The following is a 20,503-nucleotide window of genomic DNA, read 5'->3' as shown; positions in this document are numbered from 1 at the left end:
GAGTGCCCTTGACCTGTGCAGATGGTCACAGAATGGTGCCTGGTTACTGGGTTATGTGTACTTCAAGACTTTCCACTCGGCCAGTGGAATGTCTCTCCTTCAAAGAGGGGGCCTCCCATGCAAACTGCCATGCCACGCCCTGTTTGGCCACTCTGCGGTGCTCCTAGTCGCTAGCACTCCCTAGGGCTGCCTTTTGTGGGAGTGGCCACCGTTACTCCTGGCCACGCCCATGCTTTGTCAACCACTCTTGTGAGAGCTGCTGGCTCCTGGCAGGTCTCTATGCTCCCCTGGGGGTTTCCCCGGCTCAGGAAACACCCCTGTATGCCACGACCTCCTGCTCCACTGCGGAATGCACCTGCACCAGAGCTGATCACTTTGGCGAGTGTTAATGCTTACATTCAGAGACACACACACACAGATATACCAGTAATTTCCATCTTAAAAATAAATTCTGCAGCAAATTTCAAGGCCTTGCTCTTCAATGGAATTTGATACTAGCTTTTCCATTTTTATTTGCTGACATCTGCTGGTAGTCTCTACAGGGAATGATAGTCTCTGCCAAAGTTGTTAATTGGCTCAGCTTTGGCCAGTGGCAGGTCCATCTTAGAGCTGGTTGGAACTGGCTCTGTCTGACTGCGACGAGCGAGGGGAAGCACGCAGCCGACTCAATATGAGTGATAAAGCAAGCTTCGATTTATTACGGCGCGTTTATGTCTTATAAACAGTTCCAGTTAATTATGCCTACTAGTCATCTGCTGATTGGCTAAGCTCTAAAGGGTTACATTTTCATACGTCCTCCTACTTGCGGTTTCTGCGGATAGCTAGCTACATATTTTTTTTTTCCTCTCCTGTCTACGTAAATTCCTCAAAGTTATTTACAACATTAGGCACAAGGTCAGTGTTTTTCTCAGCTTCCTTCTCAGCATGCCTCAGCATAGCTGCAAGGCCTGCTTCAGCTAACTTACGCTAACTTTGTTTCACAAAGATCTTTAAGGGAGTCATGGCCATGATCACACAGCCATTCTGCAACATTTCCCCCTTTTTCTCTTTGCGCAAGAAAACCTTGTGCAGTTACACGCTCGAGTAATTTTTGAATACAAGAGAGAGCACAGCTTAAACATACGAGTGCAATGATAACAATTATTACTATAAGCAACACACTTTACAACAGCCCTTTCAAACTACCAGAAGACCGCCCTAATAATAGAGCACCATAGCTTTGTCCATTAATTATCAGAGGTCCTCGGACACGAGTTGTGATTTTTTGTGGTCGGTTGTCAATTAATGTTGTATCTACTGCTGTTGCCAGGTCCAGGCCGAGGCTCCTTTGGGTGGCGGGTTGTAACACGGTGTCTGCCGATAAGAGTTGGTCATGTCTCCTGGAGGGGGTGTCGTGAAGGTGACAGGAGTCGCGATTGGGGTTGACGCGCTGCGGCTCCTCGCGCTCGGTTTCCCGTTTCCCGTCTGCCGACAGACATTGGTGCTGTGGGTCCCTCGCTGACACTTTTGGCACCACACTTGACGTTGTCGACATCGGTCACGGGTATGTCCTGGCTTCCCGCATCGATAGCAGGGGAAGTCTTGGCGCGTGGTGGTCGCTGGCTTTGGGGGCGCGGTAGCCCCAGGGGGGCGCAGAGGCGCAAGCGCTGCAAAAGCCTGACTTTGGGCTTGCACTAAATCTCTCCCTACTGCTTGGATTGCTTCCACTAGCAAGGCTTGCTGACCTACTGGCACCCAACTCATTTGCTCTAGCATTGTTTCTACAGAAGAATCTAAGGGCAGGGTTACTAAAATGCCTTTGGTGTAACTGTTACTATTCTCCAGAATACACTGGCACAATAACGGCCCTTTCATAAAGTTAGGTATATCTGGTGGGCTCACTGTGGAGGCCTGACTCATTCACTGTACTACGTAACTGACTTAATATTTTCCAATCGAAGCCTCCCAGGTTCCCTGTCTTTGGTTAGCGGCATTCATCTGATACGTTACAGGGAAAGCTTGTGGGGGGTTGACTTGCTCAGCAATATCAAATATTCCCTGAGCAGCTGCTTCTTGTGCTATTTTTTGCCAATTAATGCACGTAGAACGCACCAGTTTGTTTACTGTATTTTTTGTTCCTTTTTTTTTTTTTTTTTTTTTTTTTTTAATTTTGTATTGACTGCCCACTGCTATTTTCTTCCTCAGCAGCACTTTCGTCAGATGTGTCCCCGCCCTCTGGCCCCCCCGAGGCTACTTCGCCGGAGGGGGAGGCGGAGGACACGAAGGGTCTATAGGTGGTACAGTGGGCTCTATAGGTGGTACAGAGAGCACTGTTTGTGATAAAGGGGGTATTGGAATGTAATTCTCACATGGCATAATTTTTCCTGCATTAGGATCTGCGCTTGCAAGTCGGCTTGTTACTGCTGCAGCAAGGCGCTTTTCTGCTTGATATCTTTTTATACAATTAATAACTTCATGCCATGATTTCATCAATTTTTTTGCTGCCTTATCATCATCTATTACTAAATCCCATAAACAATCCCCATAATTACGCCATTCTTCTACTTCAAACATATGCTCAGGATCTGCAAAATATCCTTTTGCTTTACCTAATGCAATTAACCCGGCCAGATCTTTTAAAGGGCCTACCCCCCGCTTTTCTAAAAAGCATTGTAAAAGTGCTAGCGCTACCTCTTTTTCCATTGTGCACTCGTTAAAGTCCTCCTTGTTGCAGCCTTTTCCCTTGGGTAGCAGCTCACGGACGGAGAACTCCTTCTTAATTATCCTGAGTTCAAGCACGGATCGGGTACGATGCCAGCATCAGCCGATCTTCTGCTCTCTGGTCGCTGCTACCAGTGCTTCTCCGTCCTCGCTGTCCGGTGAAGAACAGGGATTGGGGGTCCCTGTTCGGGCGCCACTATGACGAGTGAGGGGAAGCACGCGGCCGACTCAATATGAGTGATAGAGCAAGCTTCGATTTATTACGGCGCGATTATGTCTTATATACAGTTCCAGTTAATTATGCCTACTAGTCATCTGCTGATTGGCTAAGCTCTAAAGGGTTACATTTTCATACGTCCTCCTACTTGCGGTTTCTGCGGATAGCTAGCTACATATTTTCTTTTCCTCTCTTGTCTACGCGAATTCCTCAAAGTTATTTACAACATTAGGCACAAGGTCAGTGTTTTTCTCAGCTTCCTTCTCAGCATGCCTCAGCATAGCTGCAAGGCCTGCTTCAGCTAACTTACGCTAACTTTGTTTCACAAAGATCTTTAAGGGAGTCATGGCCATGATCACACAGCCATTCTGCAACATCTGACATGCTTCTGGCATCTTCTCACAGAAGCCACTCCTGCAGCCCCCCTGCTACCAAAATCTTTATGTATAAACCAAATACAACAGTCAATTACTTGATAATAGCAAATTTGGACTCAGTTTTGAAAAATATTAAAATTCCTTACATTTTACTCCTATTATAAAAACTGGTCACTATTAGTCGCCTGTCTTTCTTTTAAAAGATAGTAAGGACAAAGGCTGGCACAGAAGGAACAGTGGGCTGGGAGGGTTTTATTGCACTCAACTGTTTTCCTTTAGAATCATAGAATCGTTTAGGTTGGAAAAGACCTTTAAGATCATCAAGTCCAACCGTTAGGGTCAGTGCCAAGCCAATAATGGCATATAAAACATTAGCTTGATAACTGCCTGCAACTGAGGAGAGTTGCTGCAGTGTAAGATGACACTAATGCCACAAGAGTGGTTAAGAACAAAGTAAATAATTTAAAGGCAAAAAAAAGCACATGCATTTCAAAGGTGTGTTGTTCACATTATTTAAATATAAATATTTTCACTAGTAATTTGCTTGAAAATTTCCATACTATTCATTACAGTATGTTAATAACTGTTGACATTGTTAAATAACCATGTTTGTCAACATTTTTAATAACTGTATTTGTCAAAGAGATCTGTATGCACTTGCAGGGCTATGATCTTGTTGGCATCACAGAGATCTGGTGGGATGGCTCGCATGACTGAAGTGTTGGAATGGAAGGATACAGGCTCTTTAGGAAAGACAGAGGGGGAAGACAAGGAGGGGCAGTTGTACGTGTGAGAGAGTAGCTGGAGTGCATGGAGCTTTGCCTGGGCGTGGATGAGGAGCTGTCTGAGAGCTTAAGGGTCAGGATTAAAGGGAGGGCGGGGACAGGTGACATTATAGTGGGGATCTGCTACAGACCACCTGACCAGGAAGATGGAGCACTCTATACACAGATAGGAGCAGCCTCACGTTCACAAGCCCTGGTCCTCATGGGGGACTTCAACCACCACAATATCTGTTGGAGGGAAAACACATCAGGGCATAAGCAATCCAGGAGGTTCCTGAACTGCATCAATGACAACTTCCTTCTCCAAGTGCTAGAGGAGCTGACGAGGAGAGTTGCTATGATGGACCTTGTTCTCACCAGCAAGGAGGGGCTGGTGGGGAATGTGAAGCTCAAGGGCAGCCTTGGCTGCAGTGGCCATGAAATAGTGGAGTTCAAGATCCTTAGGGCAGCAAGGAGGGTGCACAGCAAGCTCACTACCCTGGACTTCAGGAGAGCAGGCTTTGGCCTCTTCAGGGATCTGCTTGGTAGAGTACCATGGGATAAAGCCCTGGAGGGAAGAGGGGCCCAAGAAAGTTGGTTAATATTCAAGGATCACCTCCTCCAAGCTCAGGAGTGATGCGTCCCAACAAAGATGAAGTCAGGCAAAAACACCAGGAGGCCTGCATGGATGAACAAGGAGCTCCTGGCAAAACTCAAACACAAAAAGGAAGCCTACAGAGGGTGGAAGCAAGGACAAATAGCCTGGGAGGAATAGAGAGAAATTGTCTGATCATCCAGGGATGAGGTGAGGTAAGCTAAAGCCCTGATAGAATTAAGTCTGGCCAGGGGCATCAAGGGCAACAAGAAAAGCTTCTATAGGTACCTCGGTGATAAAAGGAAGACTAGGGAAAATGTGGGCCCTCTCTGGAAAGAAACAAGACTCCTGGTTACCCAGGACATGGAGAAGGATGAAGTACTCAATGACTTTTTTGCCTCGGTCATCACCAGCAAGTGCTCCAGCCACACCACTCAAGTCGCGGAAGGCAAAGGCAGGGACTGGGAGAATGAAGAACAGCCCACCATAGGAGAAGATCAGGTTCAAGAACATCTAAGGAACCTGAAGGTCTACAAGTCTATGGGACCTGATGAGAGACATCTGCAGGTCCTGAAGGAACTGGCATATGAAATGGCTAAGCCACTGTCCATCGTATTTGAGAAGTTGGGGTAGTCTGGTGAAGTTCCCATGGAATGGAAAAGGTGAAACGTAACCCCCATTTTTAAAAAGGGGAATAAGGAAGACCCAGGAAACTACAGGCCGGTCAGCCTCACCTCTTTTCCCAGCAAGGTCATGGAGCAGATCCCCCTGGAAACTATGCTAAGGCACATGGAAAACAAGAAGGTGATTGGTGACAGCCAACATTGCTTCACTAAAGGCAAGTCATGCATGACAAATTTGGTGACCTTCTATGACAGGGTTACAGTGTTGGTGGATGAGGGAAGAGCAACAAACTCCATCTAGTGGGCTTGTGCAAAGCTTTTGACACTGTCCCACACGACATCCTTGTCTCTAAACTGGAAAGACATGGATTTGATGGGTGGACCACTTGGTGGATAAGGAATTGGCTGGATGGTCATACTTAAAGAGTTGCAGTCAATGGTTTGATGTCCAAGTGGAGACCAGTGATGATTGGCGTTTCTCAGGGATCGGTATCGGGATCAGCGCTGTTTAACATTGTTGTCAGTGACACAGACAGTGGGATTGAGTGCACCCTCAGCAAGTTTGCTGACAATGCCAAGCTGTGTGGTGTGGTCAACATGCTGGAAGGAAAGGATGCCATCCACAGGGACCTTGACAGGCTTGAGAGATGGGCCCAGCAAACCTCATGAAGTTCAACCATGACAAGTGCAAGGTCCTGCACGTGGGTTGGGACAAACTTAAGAACAAATACAGTCTGGGCAGAGAATGGATTGAGAGCAGCCCTGAGGAGAAGGACTTGGGGGTGTTGATTGACGAGAAGCTCAACATGACCCGGCAATGTGCATTTGCAGCCCAGAAAGCCAACTGTATCCTGGGATGCATCAAAAAAAGTGCGACCAGCAGGTCAAGGAAGGTGATTCTCCCCCTCTACTTGGATCTCATGAGACCCCACCTGGAGTCAGCTCTGGAGCCCCCTACATAAGAAGGACGTGGACCTGTTGGAGTGAGTCCAGAGGAGGACCACGAAGATGAGCAGAGAGCTGGAGCATCTCTCCTATGATGACAGGCTGAGAGAGCTGGGATTGTTCTGCCTGGAGAAGAGAAGGCTCTGGGGAGACCTTATAGCAGCCTTCCAGTACCTAAAGGGGGCCTACAAGAAAGCTGGAGAGGGACTTTTTACAAGGCCCTGTAGTGATAGGACAATGGGTAATACTTTTAAAATGAAAGAGGGTAGATTTAGATTAGATATAAGGAAGAAATTCAGGGAGGGAGAGAGGGAAGGAGGGGGAGGCTGCTGATGCTCTGATTTGTTTCACCTTTCCAGCAGCTGAGCTACAGACAGTATTTCCTCTGTTGCTTCTTCTCTGTGGGTGGGCAGGTTGTACAAGCATTAGATCAGTCACTTTAAAGATAATTATTTATTTTTAAGACTGAATACCACAAAGTTATGCAAACATCATAGAATAAAAATTAAGGTCTTGCATAAAAATTTCATATGAGCTGAAAATTTGACCTAACTGTTTATTGAGTTCCTTCACATCCATTCTGTCTAATCAAAATCCTACCATACAACAGTCTCTAAACCAGCACTTCCCTGGCCTGGTTTCTTCAGACATGGCAAAATTAAATATAATAGAATTCTTTTTGATTTATTATATTGACGGAAGAAGATAATTTGTTATTATATTCATGCTATCTTCTGTCTGTTTCAAAAATTAGGCATTTGAACAGCACAGTAATGGTATACCATTTAAAACAGTAACTGTGGCTTGGTACAGTTCTCCAAAACCTATTCCAGATTATGGCAACTGTATTGGGTTTGCATGGCAAGGTTTTGGTAGTGGGGGGGGTACAGGGGTGGCTTCTGTAAGAAGCTGCTAGAAGCTTCCCCTATGTCCAATGGATCCAATGCCAGCCGTCTCCAAGACAGACCCGCTGCTGGCCAAGGCCAAGCCAATCAGTGATGGTGGTAGTGCCTCTGTGATAACATATTTAAGAAGGGGAAAAAACCCAGTCTGTGCAACAAATTGCAGCAGAAGAGAGGAGTGAGAATATGTGAGAGCAACAACTCTGCAGGCACCAAGGTCAGTGAAGGAGGGGGAAGAGGTGCTCCAGGTGCCATAGCAGATTCCCCTGTAGCCCATGGTGAAGACCACGGTGAGGCAGGCTGTCCCCCTGCAGCCCATGGAGGTTAACAATGGAGCATATATCCACCTGCAGCCCACAGAGGACCCCACACCAGAGCAGGTGGATGCACCTGAAGGAGGCTGTGACCCTGTAGGAAGCCTACACTGGAGCAGGCTCTTGGCAGGACCTGTGGACCCGTGGAGAGAGGAGCCCATGCTGGTTCAGGTTTGCTGGCAGGACTTGTGACCCCATGGGGGACCCACACTGGAGCAGTCCGTTCCTGAAGGACTGCACCCCATGGAAGGGACCCATGCTGGAGTAGCCCATGGGAGGAAGTCACATTGGAGAATTTAATGAAAAACAGTCTCTCGTGGGAGGAACCCCATGCTGGAGCAGGGGAAGAGTGTGAGCAGTTCTGCCCCTGAGGAGGAAGGAACAGCAGAGACAATATGTGACGAACTGACCACAACCCCCGTTCCTTGTCCCCCTGCATGGATCGGGGGGAGGAGGTAGAGAATTTGGGAGTGAAGTTGAGCCCAGGAAGAAGGGATGGGTGGGGGAAGATGTTTTTAAGTTTTGGTTTTATTTCTCATTATCGTATTGTGATTTGAATGGTAATAAACTAATTTCCCCAAGTTGAGTCTGTCTTGCCCGAGACAGTAATTGATGAGTGATCTCCCTGTCCTTATCTTGACCCATGAGCATATTTTCTCTCTCCTGTCCAGTTGAGGAGTGATAGATCTGCTTTGGTGGGCACCTGGCATCCAGCAAATGTCAACCCACCACAGCAATCCACATGTATTTGAGGAAATAATGAAAAGAACTGTCACATGATAACCTGTTGTAGTGCCATCTTCATCAGTTTCCTAATAATTCAATTTTTTTCCCTGACTTGCCATGACAGTTTAGCTCTGATTCTTCAGAAGTTCTAAAAGTAGGCACCTCCTTTCAGAGTGCATTGGGAGCAGTGGGTACTTACCACCTCCAAAACATTCCAAAAAAACGTCTCTCTCTTGTACTAACTGTATTTCAAAACAGAGAGAGAGAGGAAAATTTTTTGGTAATTTTGGTTCTTACCTGTTATAAAACTGTGGCTGTGGCATTAGAATCTCTTGATGCTAAAATGTAAATTATATTGCTTAAAATATGCACAAAATTTTAGCATTGACCTTTGCTGTTTGGTGTAGAGCAATTGCTTTTCTCAGCATCACATTCATCCCACAGCTGATGGTGGCATTACTTGATACTGGTAAAAGAATCTGCTAGCTTAACAGACTTTAATCTTACCATTTTACTAGAATAGAATAGAATAGAATAGAATAGAATAGAATAGAATAGAATAGAATAGAATAGAATAGAATAGAATAGAATAGAATAGAATAGAATAGAATAGAATAGAATAGGATAGGATAGGATAGAATAGAATAGAATAGAAATTTCAGTTGGAAGCAACCTACAACAACCATTTAGTCCAACTGCCTGGCCAGTTCAAGGCTGACCAAAAGTTAAGGTTAAGGGCATTGTCCAAATGCCTCTTAAGCACTGACAGGCTTGGGGCATTGACCACCTCTCTAGGAAGCCTGTTCCAGTGTTTGACCACACTCTCAGCAAAGAAATGTTTCCTAATGTCCAGTTTAAAACTCCCCTGGTGCAGCCTTGAACCATTCCCATGTGTCCTATCACTGGATACCAGAGAGAAGATATCAGTACCCCCCTCTCCACTTCCCCTTCTCAGGAAGCTGTAGAGACCATTGAGGTTGCCCCTCAGCCTCCTTTTCTCCAAACTAGACAAGCCCAAAGTCCTTAGCCACTCCTCATAGGACATGCCTTCCAGCCCTTTCACCAGCTTTGTTGCCCTCCTCTTGGACTCATTTGAGTACCTTCACATCCTTCCTAAACTGTGGGGCCCAGAACTGCACACAGTACTCAAGGTGAGGCTGCATCATTGCTAAATACAGTGGGATAATCACCTCTTTTGGCAAGCTGGTTATGCTGTTTAATGCATCCCAGGATGTGTTTTGCCCTCTTGGCTGCCGAGGGCACACTGCTGAATCATATTGAGCCTGCTGTTGACCAGCACCCCCAGATCCCTTCCTGCAAGGCTGCTCTCCAGCCACTCCTCTCCCAGTTTGTACTTGTGCCTGGCATTACTCCATCCTAGGTGCCAAATCAGGCATTTGGACTTGTTAAATTTCATCCCATTAATCATAGCCTAATGCTCCAATCTACCTAGATCCCTCTGCAAGGCCTCTTGTCCCTCAAGAGAGTCAACAGCACCTCCCAGTTCAGTATCATCAGAAAACTTGCTAATGCTGCATTCCACTCCTGCATCCAGATCATTGATAAATATATTGAACAGATCTGGACCTAGAATTGATCCCCGAGGAATGCTGCTGGTCACCAGCCAGATGGAGCCCCATTCACTAGAATCCTTTGAGCTCTGCCCTTCAGCCAGTTCTTCACTCAGCACACTGTGAACCTGTAGAGGAATTTTTAAAGGACCGAGGACATATGTTACCATTGTCCGGGTTGGACAACCCAGGCCTGTTAGTTGAAACTGCAGAGCAACTTTAAATTGTCCATTAAACATAGAAGCATTGGGAGGAGATGTGGTAGAAAAGCCAATAGAGCAGAAGGGTGATTCACCTAAGCCTTCTCTCTTGGCTACATTTTTTGGAGTTGGGCACACTCGTCCTATGAAGGGTATGTCAGCCTCTGCATGTTCAGCAGTGCAGGAGTTTTTCGATAAGACAGCAGACAAACTGGAAGTTACTCCTCAGGGGTCTGTTGTAACTGAGCGAAACCGGAAGAGGCTGTTGAGCCTCCCCAGGAAGGAGGAGCAGCGAGTCATGCTGCACCAATTGGAGCTGTGGGTGGAGCAAGACCAAAAAGGAGGGTGGCTACAGCTCGCAGATCAAATCAAGGGGGGCAAAAGCGCCGTCCGACGTCATATCCTCCTCGTCCTGAAATATCATTGGACAAATTTGAGGAGGAAGGCGGGGAGAAGCTTTGTGATAGAAATACAGAGAAATCTTTACAGAAGGTAATAGATAAATTAAGAAAAATGGAAAAGTGAGTTGAAATGAACCTGCCTACTACTTCAGTACCTGTAGTTCCTCCAGTTAGCCCAACTACCCCACCGATGCTGAACTCGAGAAAAGATCCAGTTCTACAGCGTTGGTGTGGTGTTATTCGTGATGCTGTTTTGGAGGGTGATTGGCAGGTGACCAGATCATTAGCTTGTCCAGTACTGATTAATAATCTTGATGCACATAACTGGGACATGATTTATGGACGGTTAATGATCAGATTTTAGTGATGGGAGTGTTGCAAACTGCTCTTCCACCTTTTATGATGATCCCTCAGATTTGGCAAAATTGTTGTGATAGACATGAAAGACTGTTTTGTTTTGTTTTTTTTTCACGATTCCCTTACACCCTGATGACACACAAAGAGACTCACTAACGATGATTTGCAACCGTTCTGATCCTGGTTGCATGGCACCGAAGCCAACAGTCCTCAAACTTGTTCACCAGAACAGCGGGCTGCCCTGGAAGTTATGTCCCGCAAGAATCAGGCTGTCTGGTGTGGTCGCCGAATGGCGAATCATCCGTTATCTTTTTTGGTTTGTAATGTTGCCACTTCACCTTTTGCCCTTATTTTGCAATGGCAAAAGAAAAAGGGGGAAAATACGGCGATCGTTTTAGGGTGGTGGTTTTTGCCATTGCAACCCAGACATCGTATTTTAAGTCGCCCTAAAGCAGTAGCGCCCTTGGTGAGAAAAGGAAGAGACAGGATTGTTGAAATTGATGGGACTGAACCAGCAGATATCAGTATTCCAGTCCGTGGTGATGATTCTGAGTGGCTCCTGAGACATTCAACAGCCATACAGGAAGCCTTGATGGGTTATACAGGTGTTGTACACAACAACCGGCCAAAAGGACCTCTCTGGAAGATGATGGATTGCAAGACCGTTATGTTCAAAAAGACCAGGTGAAGGGCCAACGGTGTTTACAGATGCAGAACGAAAGATGAAGAAGGCTGCATGTGTTTGGCAATCCAATAATCAGTGGCAGAAACAAGTGATCACTGGTGAACCACGGGACAACCTTCAAACCTTAGAACTGAAAGCAGTGTGTTGGGCATTGGGAAGCTGGAACAATACACCTGTAAACATAGTATCAGACTCATTGTACGTAGTTGGTGTAGTACAGTGCATTGAAGATGCCTTGTTGAGAGAGACAAAGAATCAACATCTTGGTGAAATGCTTATACAACTGCGTAGTACTCTTCGACAGAGAAAACATGAATTTTGTATTATGCATATTAGAAGTCATCAGTGGACCATTGGGTTGGGCGAAGGTAATGCTAGAGCTGATGAAGCAGTCAGCTGTCTGGCAATAACTCCTCCAACAAATAAGTTTGAAGAAGCTCGTAACAGCCACGAGATGTTTCATCGGAATGCAAAGTCTTTACATCTACAGTATCAAATACCCATAGCAGTTGCAAAGGGTATTGTTCGCTCCTGTCCTCCATGTAGTCATCATGGACCTGGTTTAGGGGTGGGCACTAACCCAAAAGGTCTGAAGGCACTTCAGGTTTGGCAAATGGATGTAACACATGTACCTGACTTTGGGAAGCTTAAGTATGTGCATGTCACAATTGACACCTATTCTCATTTTATATGGGCCACTGCACAAACCGGTGAAAAGGCGTTACATGTGGAGAGACACTTAATGTCTTGTTTTGCTGTCATGGGAGTACCTGTAGAAATAAAGACAGACAATGGCCCGGCGTATAGTAGTCAACGAGTCGCTAGGTTTATGACAACTTGGGGAATTAAACACGTTAAATGGATTCCTCACTCCCCAATGGGGCAAGAAGTTGTTGAAAGGGCAAACCGTGCTGTTGCGACGGAGGGAAGACACAGTCACTCAATATGAGTGATCAGCAGACTTCGTTTATTGTCTCTTACAGTCACCTTTTATGCCTTGTTATAATTAGCTCATACATATTACAAAAGTTAAGCTCATTATTGGTTAGTTGCCTAAATACCAAGCCCACCCCTAGTTTCTCTTCTGTAGTTATCTGTTCCCACCTGCAACATTCTTTTCCCACCGCAATCTTCCTGTTATTGCATAACAAGAACAGCCAAGGATAGTGTATTTTTGCTTTACTTCAGATAAGCTGAGAGCGATGTGCATTTTTGTCCAGCCAGCTGGACTATATCTATGTGACCCTTTTCAGCTAGCCAGTTATCCACAATTCCCCCGTTTTTATTTTGGGCGACATAGGCCTGGTTGACCATTTTCAATAACAGCGTTTTAACACAGGAACATACACAGCCAACTTATAAAATCTCAGTTCAGAAGTATAATTCCTGAAATACTTGAAAAATAAAGTTAGCTTGAAGCTTTAATTTAGATGCTCTTTCTGTTCCAGTGATATAAAAAGATTAAAAAATTCAAAGGTAATTTTAAAGTTCTGAACATGGACTAATGCAAGCTCAAAACCCAAAAAGAGACCAAACTGATGTTTGACTAGGAATATTTGCAAATATTTTAGTGGAAAATCCCTGACCTGTTGGGGCTCTTGCTGTATTGAATGATTATACTGAACTCTGAAGCAAGTGGAAAAATACTGAAGAAATAAGACGAGGTTACGGCCAGAACAGTGGGATGAAGAAAAAGGAGCAAATTGCAGATGTTTGCTCAAAAGCAAGGCCAACGGGACGTGATAAGAGGAGCTGGGAAACCGCAGAAAGGAGCCTACGTGCCAGAGAAAGCAGAAACAGAAATCTTCCCAGTAAACAATTGTTAACCAATCATATTATTATACGCTTGTAAAATAGCCAACCACATTATTGCACGCTTATAGAATGCCTTATAAAAGTCTACCTGGTTTGTACAATAAACGGATCAGATCTTGAACTCTGTGAGTATTTGAATCTGACTCCCGCTCGCCCGAAATGCCCGCAGCACTGACCATTAACAATTTTCTGTCCAAATAACAACTGCCCTTATGCAACCAACCAGTCCATACATTTTCTGAAGAATACCTCATTGATATCAAAGAATTAACAAAGGGAAAAAATTAGTTCTAAGCTATATACATTCATAAGTGGATTTTTCAATAGTTACATACAGATTTACACACTAAGCCATAATGGCTTGTAGGTGATACACACAAGAAGAGTACGTTGCTTATCTGTCTGAATGTCTATGCTAAATTTGACAACTATGCCACAAGCCAAGCCTACATGGGTGCTGTATATTATGCACGTTCCTTAACAAACAGAAGTATAATAGACAAATTCCCAAGATCTAGTCCCCAACCTAATTATATTATTTTGTAGCCAATTAAGGAAAATAACACAAATGTGCATATCTACATGTGCACACACCTTTTAGTTCAGAACCGATCTGTGATAAAAGGCCTTAGCCTTATGGCATCATCGAATCTTAACGAGTACAGTAATTAAAAATGCAGTCTTACTGTAAGTGCGATTTATGCTGACATTCCCTCAAATGCTACACGTGAGTATTTCTCACTCAACTGCCTCAAGTTAAAATAGTAGTATTTGTTAATATGTATTAAAAAATCATTAATTCTCTAGAATAGCAGTTGACTTCCATAACACTATGTAAGCAAAAGAGGCTTAAGATGGGTTTTCTGAATGCTAACAATTTATTTTAGACTGTCTAAACTCAGGTCTTGAAAGATTTCACTCTGCCAGACGTAGAAACACTGTTGCACTCCAGTTGTGATATCCCTTTTCCCAAGTTGTCACATGCACATCTCGCTCAAGCAACATTATTGTCAAAGTTTCTCTCTGCTCCACTTTTCTAAAAAGCATATGAGCAAATCGTACGTCGCTTGTCTCTCCATACCTTCGTCAGCGCTGTTGCAGCCTTTGCGAGACTTCGGTGACGCGTGGCCGGCGGGACCCTCTGTAGGTGCTCCCGGGCGCAGGGACTGTGCCCTTCCACCTCCTGCGCTGCTTTCAGGACCGGTACCCGAATCTCCGTCGAACCATGGCTCGCAGGTTCAGCCCTCTCTAGAGTCCCTGTTCGGGCGCCATTTGTCGCGACGGAGGGAAGACACAGTCACTCAATATGAGTGATCAGCAGACTTCGTTTATTGTCTCTTACAGTCACCTTTTATGCCTTGTTATAATTAGCTCATACATATTACAAAAGTTAAGCTCATTATTGGTTAGTTGCCTAAATACCAAGCCCGCCCCTTGTTTCTCTTCTGTAGTTATCTGTTCCCACCTGCAACATTCTTTTCCCACCAAAATCTTCCTGTTATTGTGTAACAAGGACAGCCAAAGACAGTGTATTTTGCTTTACTTCAGATAAGCTGAGAGCGATGTGCATTTTTGTCCAGCCAGCTGGACTATGTCTATGCGACCCTTTTCAGCTAGCCAGTTATCCACACCGTGCCCTGAAGGTTTATCTTCAGAGACGGAAAGTATCGCAGGACAGAGACGTAAATAAATGGTTGACTAAGGTGTTGTTTACCTTAAACTATCTCTACCTTAAGGAGGATAGAGAGGGACCACCTGTTGTTATACATCACCAAACAGCGCGAGGGAACCAAACAACTACAGTTCCTGGTTTGAATGTTCTGTATAAAAATATGGCTTCAGGTGTATGGGAAGGACCTAATCCGCTGTTATATATCGGTAGAGGCTATTTTTGTATCTCCAAAGATAAAGGACCTATATGGATCCCTAGCACGTTTGTGCGACCTGTATGTCAAGTTCACAAGACGGAAGAGAAGACTCTGAGCCAGCAGACAGAATAACCTGTCTATGTTGTAAGGGATGTAACCCGTGGGTATTGTGCCAATGTATGCTATGTGGGGTAAAACAGTTCTGTAAGCCAAAGCTGAAATGTCAATGGTGTAAAGAGTGTATGTGTTTGATTCGTAATTGGGCATGAAGCAAGAGAAAGCATACGACTAGTGTAATACCATGCTGATTGGAGACAGCATACATCTTCAGAATCTTTGAAAGCACACATTTGTGGGGTGGAATGTGAAAAAAAAAAAAAAAGGTGGAAATTGTAGGACTAAGCATGTTTAAGTGGTGGACTTGGTTTACGGTCTTGATGAATTTTTTTACCCATTGGCCAAGGTATTTTTAACATCTTGCCTGGGACAAACATATGGGTGACATGGGAGAATATTACAGGGGTAAGAGACTTTTGTTTGAGTCTGCAAGAAACAGACAAACACTTTAGAACTTGTTTAATTGGTATTCCCCTGCAAGAGAATGAAACAAATTTTGATGGTTTTTGGAATGTTAAAACAGTGAATCTGACTTCCAATCAGAATGGTACATGTATGAGTCCAAATGGGCAATATGTTTGGCCTTCTATGCGTAATGCAGCGTGGCAGAAGACGGTTATTGAGAATTTAAATCAGCCACATCATTTACCTTTGCAGGAGTTAGACCTATTGGGTAGCATTGTACCTGTTGAAAATGTTAATGTTACTGCAACTGGTATGGCAGACTGTACCCGCATGTCATCACCACATCAACCCGTGAATGGCAGTAGAGTAATTTGGTTTGGTGACCCGTGGCAATTATGGCTAACACGTCAAGGTGAACGGGGGTTTTATGCAGGGTTTCAAAATCTAACCGGTTCACCTATTTGGGTTGAATTGAAAACTGGGGGTGTCCGTATAGATGTATCAGGGGGTTATCAGCTGCCACCGGGAGTCTTTTTGATATGTGGGTACAGAGCGTGGCCAGGGACTCCTTTGTATCCTGTCGGTGGACCATGTTATTTAGGGCATTTGACTTTCTTTGCTCCACATATGAAAGACTTAATGAAAATAACTCCACAATTTCATAGATCACGGAGGGCACTGCGCACCTTTGATGAAACATGTAATGACCGAGTCGATCTGCAGTCTGTAACAGCAAATGTCCTAGCCTCCATATTTATGCCGGGAGCAATGACAGCATTAAATGCTAAAAATATATGAAGGTTAGTGTGTTGGGGAGTGAAACAATTTAATCTTACATCGCAGATTTTAAGTTCCTTATTGCTTGATGTAGATAGTGTTAGGCATGCTACATTACAAAATAGAGCTGCAATAGATTTTTTGTTATTAGCACATGGACACGGTTGTGAGGATTTTGAAGGGATGTGTTGTGTGAACCTTTCCGATCATTCCATATCTATCCACAAGAAGTTGTCACAACTGCAGGGAAACATGAAGCATATTCTTGCTGATGATAATCCCTTTGATGAATGGTTGAGAGGATTGGGGATAACAGGTTGGTTAAAGACGTTATTGATGGAAGGTATACACTTTGTTATAATCATTGTTGTAATGTTTTTAAATTTTGGCTGTTTATTTTCTTGTTAGAAGAAAGGTTTAACATCTATTGTGAAACAGAAATGGGTTGTCCAAAAAGAAAAAGGGGGATATGTAGAGGAATTTTTAAAGGACCGAGGACATATGTTACCATTGTCCAGGTTGGACAACCCAGGCCTGTTAGTTGAAGCTGCAGAGCAACTTTAAATTGTCCTTGAAACAAGCAGTTAGAGAAAGAAAACAAGCTATGCACAAACAAGAAGCCAGGTGCAGAGCAAGTCCTGGGAACCGCGAAATCAACACACTATCATCGGCACACTGATCAGGCACCTGCAGCATGCTCACCAATCAGCGACACGACCCAACGTGTCCTAGAGACTCTTATCCAATCACCTGTGTGTAGAGTCGGGTGAGCGGTTGGTTTAAGTTATAAATATGACCTGTTTGTTTAATAAAGTGAGCACGGCATGTAGCCATGTTGGTGTGATTGTCGTGACTTGGCCGACTCTCCATGGGGGACCCTCTTCAGTGACAGAGTCCTGCTTTCCTGGAGATGGCTGAACACCTACCTGCCAATGTGCAGTAGTGAATGAATTCCTTGCTTTGCTTTGCTTGTGTTCATGGGTTTTGCTTTACCTATTAAATTGTTATTATCTCAACCCTCGAGTTTTACATTCCTTTCCAATTCTCGTTCCCATCCCTCTGGGTGAGGGGGAGTGAGCGAGTGGCTGCATGGTGCTTGGATGCTGGCCAGGGTTAAACCATGACAAAAACAGAACAGTAGTTCTCAGTATGAATGTATTCATGTGGTTCTACTTCTTCACATACTAAAGCAATATATGTCTGCCTTACTGTATTGGATCTGGCTGGGGTGGAGTTAACTTTCCCCATAGCAGCTCTCACAGTGCTGTGCTTTCTATTTGTAGCTAGAAAGGTGTTGATAACACACCAATGTTTTGGCTACTGCTGAGCAGTGCTCATACAGCATCATAGCTGCCTCTCCAACCTCCTGACCCCAAAGGCCAGTAAGCTGGGGGTGGGCAAGAGTTTGGGAGGAGCTGGGAGAGCTGACCCAAACTGACCAAAGGAATATTCCATGCCATTAAGATGTCATACTCAGCAATAAAAACTAAGAGAAAGGAGGGGGCCGGGGGGCGGGGGGCGGGCCGGGGAGGGTGGCATTTGTTATTAAGGCATTTGTCTTCCAAGGCAAGTGCTGCTTGTACTGAGGCCCTACTTCCCAGGAAGTGGATGGACATTTTGGGCTGATGGGAAGTAGAGAAGAAATCTTTTTGTTTTCCTTTGTTACAGGGGACATAAACCCTGAACCATGAATAGTAGAATTTGCAGCAAAAAGGTAGATATTTTATAGTTTTAAAAAAAAAGACTTCACTTTATATTTAATTAATATGTAGAGGAATGAAGGCAGTGGGTTGATTAGCATTGATAACATGCAGTTGTGGCCTTGCCTCAGTGGCAGGGGGTTGATTGTCATGGATGATGTGCAGGTGTAGCTCATTCCTGCTAAGTGGTTAAATAGTTCCTGAGGAGTGTGGGTTGGGGAGGTGTTGTCCTTTGGAGGAAGGAGAGAAAGCATGGACTGTAGAATCTGAGTGATGGTGGTAAGAGCCTTGTTGCAGCCTGCTAGTTTGATTGTGCTGTAACATTAATATGCTTTTAGAGAGTAAGAGTGCTCACTCTTCCTCTCCCTTGCTTCTCTACTGCTTAATCTACATGCTCCTTCACTTGCTAGTGCTTTTGCTGCTTTGCTCACACATGTGTGATCCAGCACAGGCAGGATGCAGGAACAACCACAAAACCAGGGATGAAATGCAAAAAGTAAATTAACTTTCACTTACCCTGACAACCAGGGGATCCCTGAAGCAGCACCTGGGCAGAGGAACGCAAGTGGGGATGCAGGCACTGTGGGGCTTGGTCCATGCCATTGGATCACCAAAGCTGCTAGGTTTGCCTTTTTGTCAGGAATTTGCATGGGTGTAGTTTATCACTGTGCTTTAGTCTTTCCCACAGAAGGGCATGTATCTCAAGCATGTTCAATAGGGTGCCTCTAAGTCTGTCACAGGCCTTTGTTATCTAAACACAGATGTTCTACTTGTCAAACACACAAGGCTAAACAATTACTATGATACAAGTGGTTTTTGACATTCCAGCTGCAAGTGACTTGAGCATGTTTACAATGCTCCTTGCTAATCTTCCCTTATTTTCCCACATGTTACTGCTTTGCTCTCTCATTTCTTAGCTCACATGCTCCTCTGTTGCTTTTCTTCTCTTGCTCTCTCCTCTGCTGCTTCAGTCCTCCACATCTTTGCTTGCTTCTGCTTGCTGCTTTGATTGATCATTCACTGCTTTACTCATTCCTTCACTTGCTCCTCTGTTGCTTTACTTGCTCCTCTGCTTGTTGCTTTGCTCCTTCGCTCCCTCTTTCCTTCCCTCATTTGCTCACATGCTCCTTCACTTGCTTTCTCCACGTGCTTCTCTGCTTGTTTGCCCCTTCATGCACTCCTCCATTCCCTTGCTTTCTCTCTCACTTTCATTTGCCCCTTAATTTGCTCATTCCTTCACTCGCTCTACTCCTTCCCTCCCTTTCTGGCTCCTCTCATTCCTTCACTTGTTCCTCCGCATACTCCTCTGCATGCTCCAATGCTCCCTTCCTACCTCCTTTGTTCACTCCTTCACTACCTTCTTTGAATGATCCCTTGCTCACTTTCTCCTTTGCTCGCTCGGGCCCTCATTGTTTCAGTCCTTCACCTGCTTCCTCCTTCTCACACTTGTTCAGTCCCTATCTTTCTCACTCTGCTTGCTTCCTTCCTTCCTTGCTTGTTCCTTTGACCCTTTGCAATCCCACAAATGCAATTCCTTCTTATATACATGCACTATGAAGAAGTAATTTATTTTTTTCTAAGAATCCAAGCCCTAAACTCATACCAAAAATGTGGAAACATTATTTGCTTAAAGAGGATAGGGAAAAAAAAATCAGTTCCCAACTTCTCATCAAATCCATAGAGCAGGCAAAGTAAAATGGGCCTCACAGCTTTGCAGTATAATGAATGTGTCATGCAAACAGGCACTTCAACAAACTAATAGCAAAAGGAAATTTTGAAAATTAAGTATCTTGTGGTAGAATTGAGCTAACTAGACCATGTACTTTGTATGTTCACTCTTTGCTTTTCTTTTCCTCTCAGGAGCAAAGACTCGGTGGCAAAACTAAAAATTCATTAGTCTTTTCCATTTTTTTTCTCTGTACTTTTCTGCGTAGTTCAGAGATGCACACCATCTGTTGTTTTGGCTGGTTACACTATCAACAACATAAACTAAACCTGCAAAGTAATTTATAGCAACCCTTTCTGTTACTGCTGGCAGAGAGTACATACTACTTTCTCTTTTATATATTCCAAATTTGAAGTAACACCCATAACTGCTTGTTCACCCAAATATGCTCTCAGTGGTTTGGCAGCTGCAGGGACCTATGTGCTAAAGTCAGAAATGCAATTTATTTTTTCAGTCTCAGAGTTGTCCTTTTGAATCTTCTTAACTGATGATTTATATTCCTGAGAAAGAGAAGGGGGGGGGGGGGGGGGGGAGAGAGTGGAGGTCTGGTGGGAGTTCACATTCCTAATGGATCCTCATCTGTTTGAAATTTTTCTTTCCTCCAAACCTGCTTTCACAGCCAATGATAAAGTTTCTATCACCATCTTTGTTAGATGAGGATTGTTAATATGAGTTTTGAAAGACACACCACACATTGTACTATATCACAGAGGCACAA

Source organism: Falco cherrug, chromosome W (genome assembly GCF_023634085.1).
Source record: "Falco cherrug isolate bFalChe1 chromosome W, bFalChe1.pri, whole genome shotgun sequence".
NCBI lineage: Eukaryota > Metazoa > Chordata > Aves > Falconiformes > Falconidae > Falco > Falco cherrug.
The sequence above is the reverse complement of the archived record's forward strand: the minus strand, read 5'-3'. Positions refer to the sequence as shown.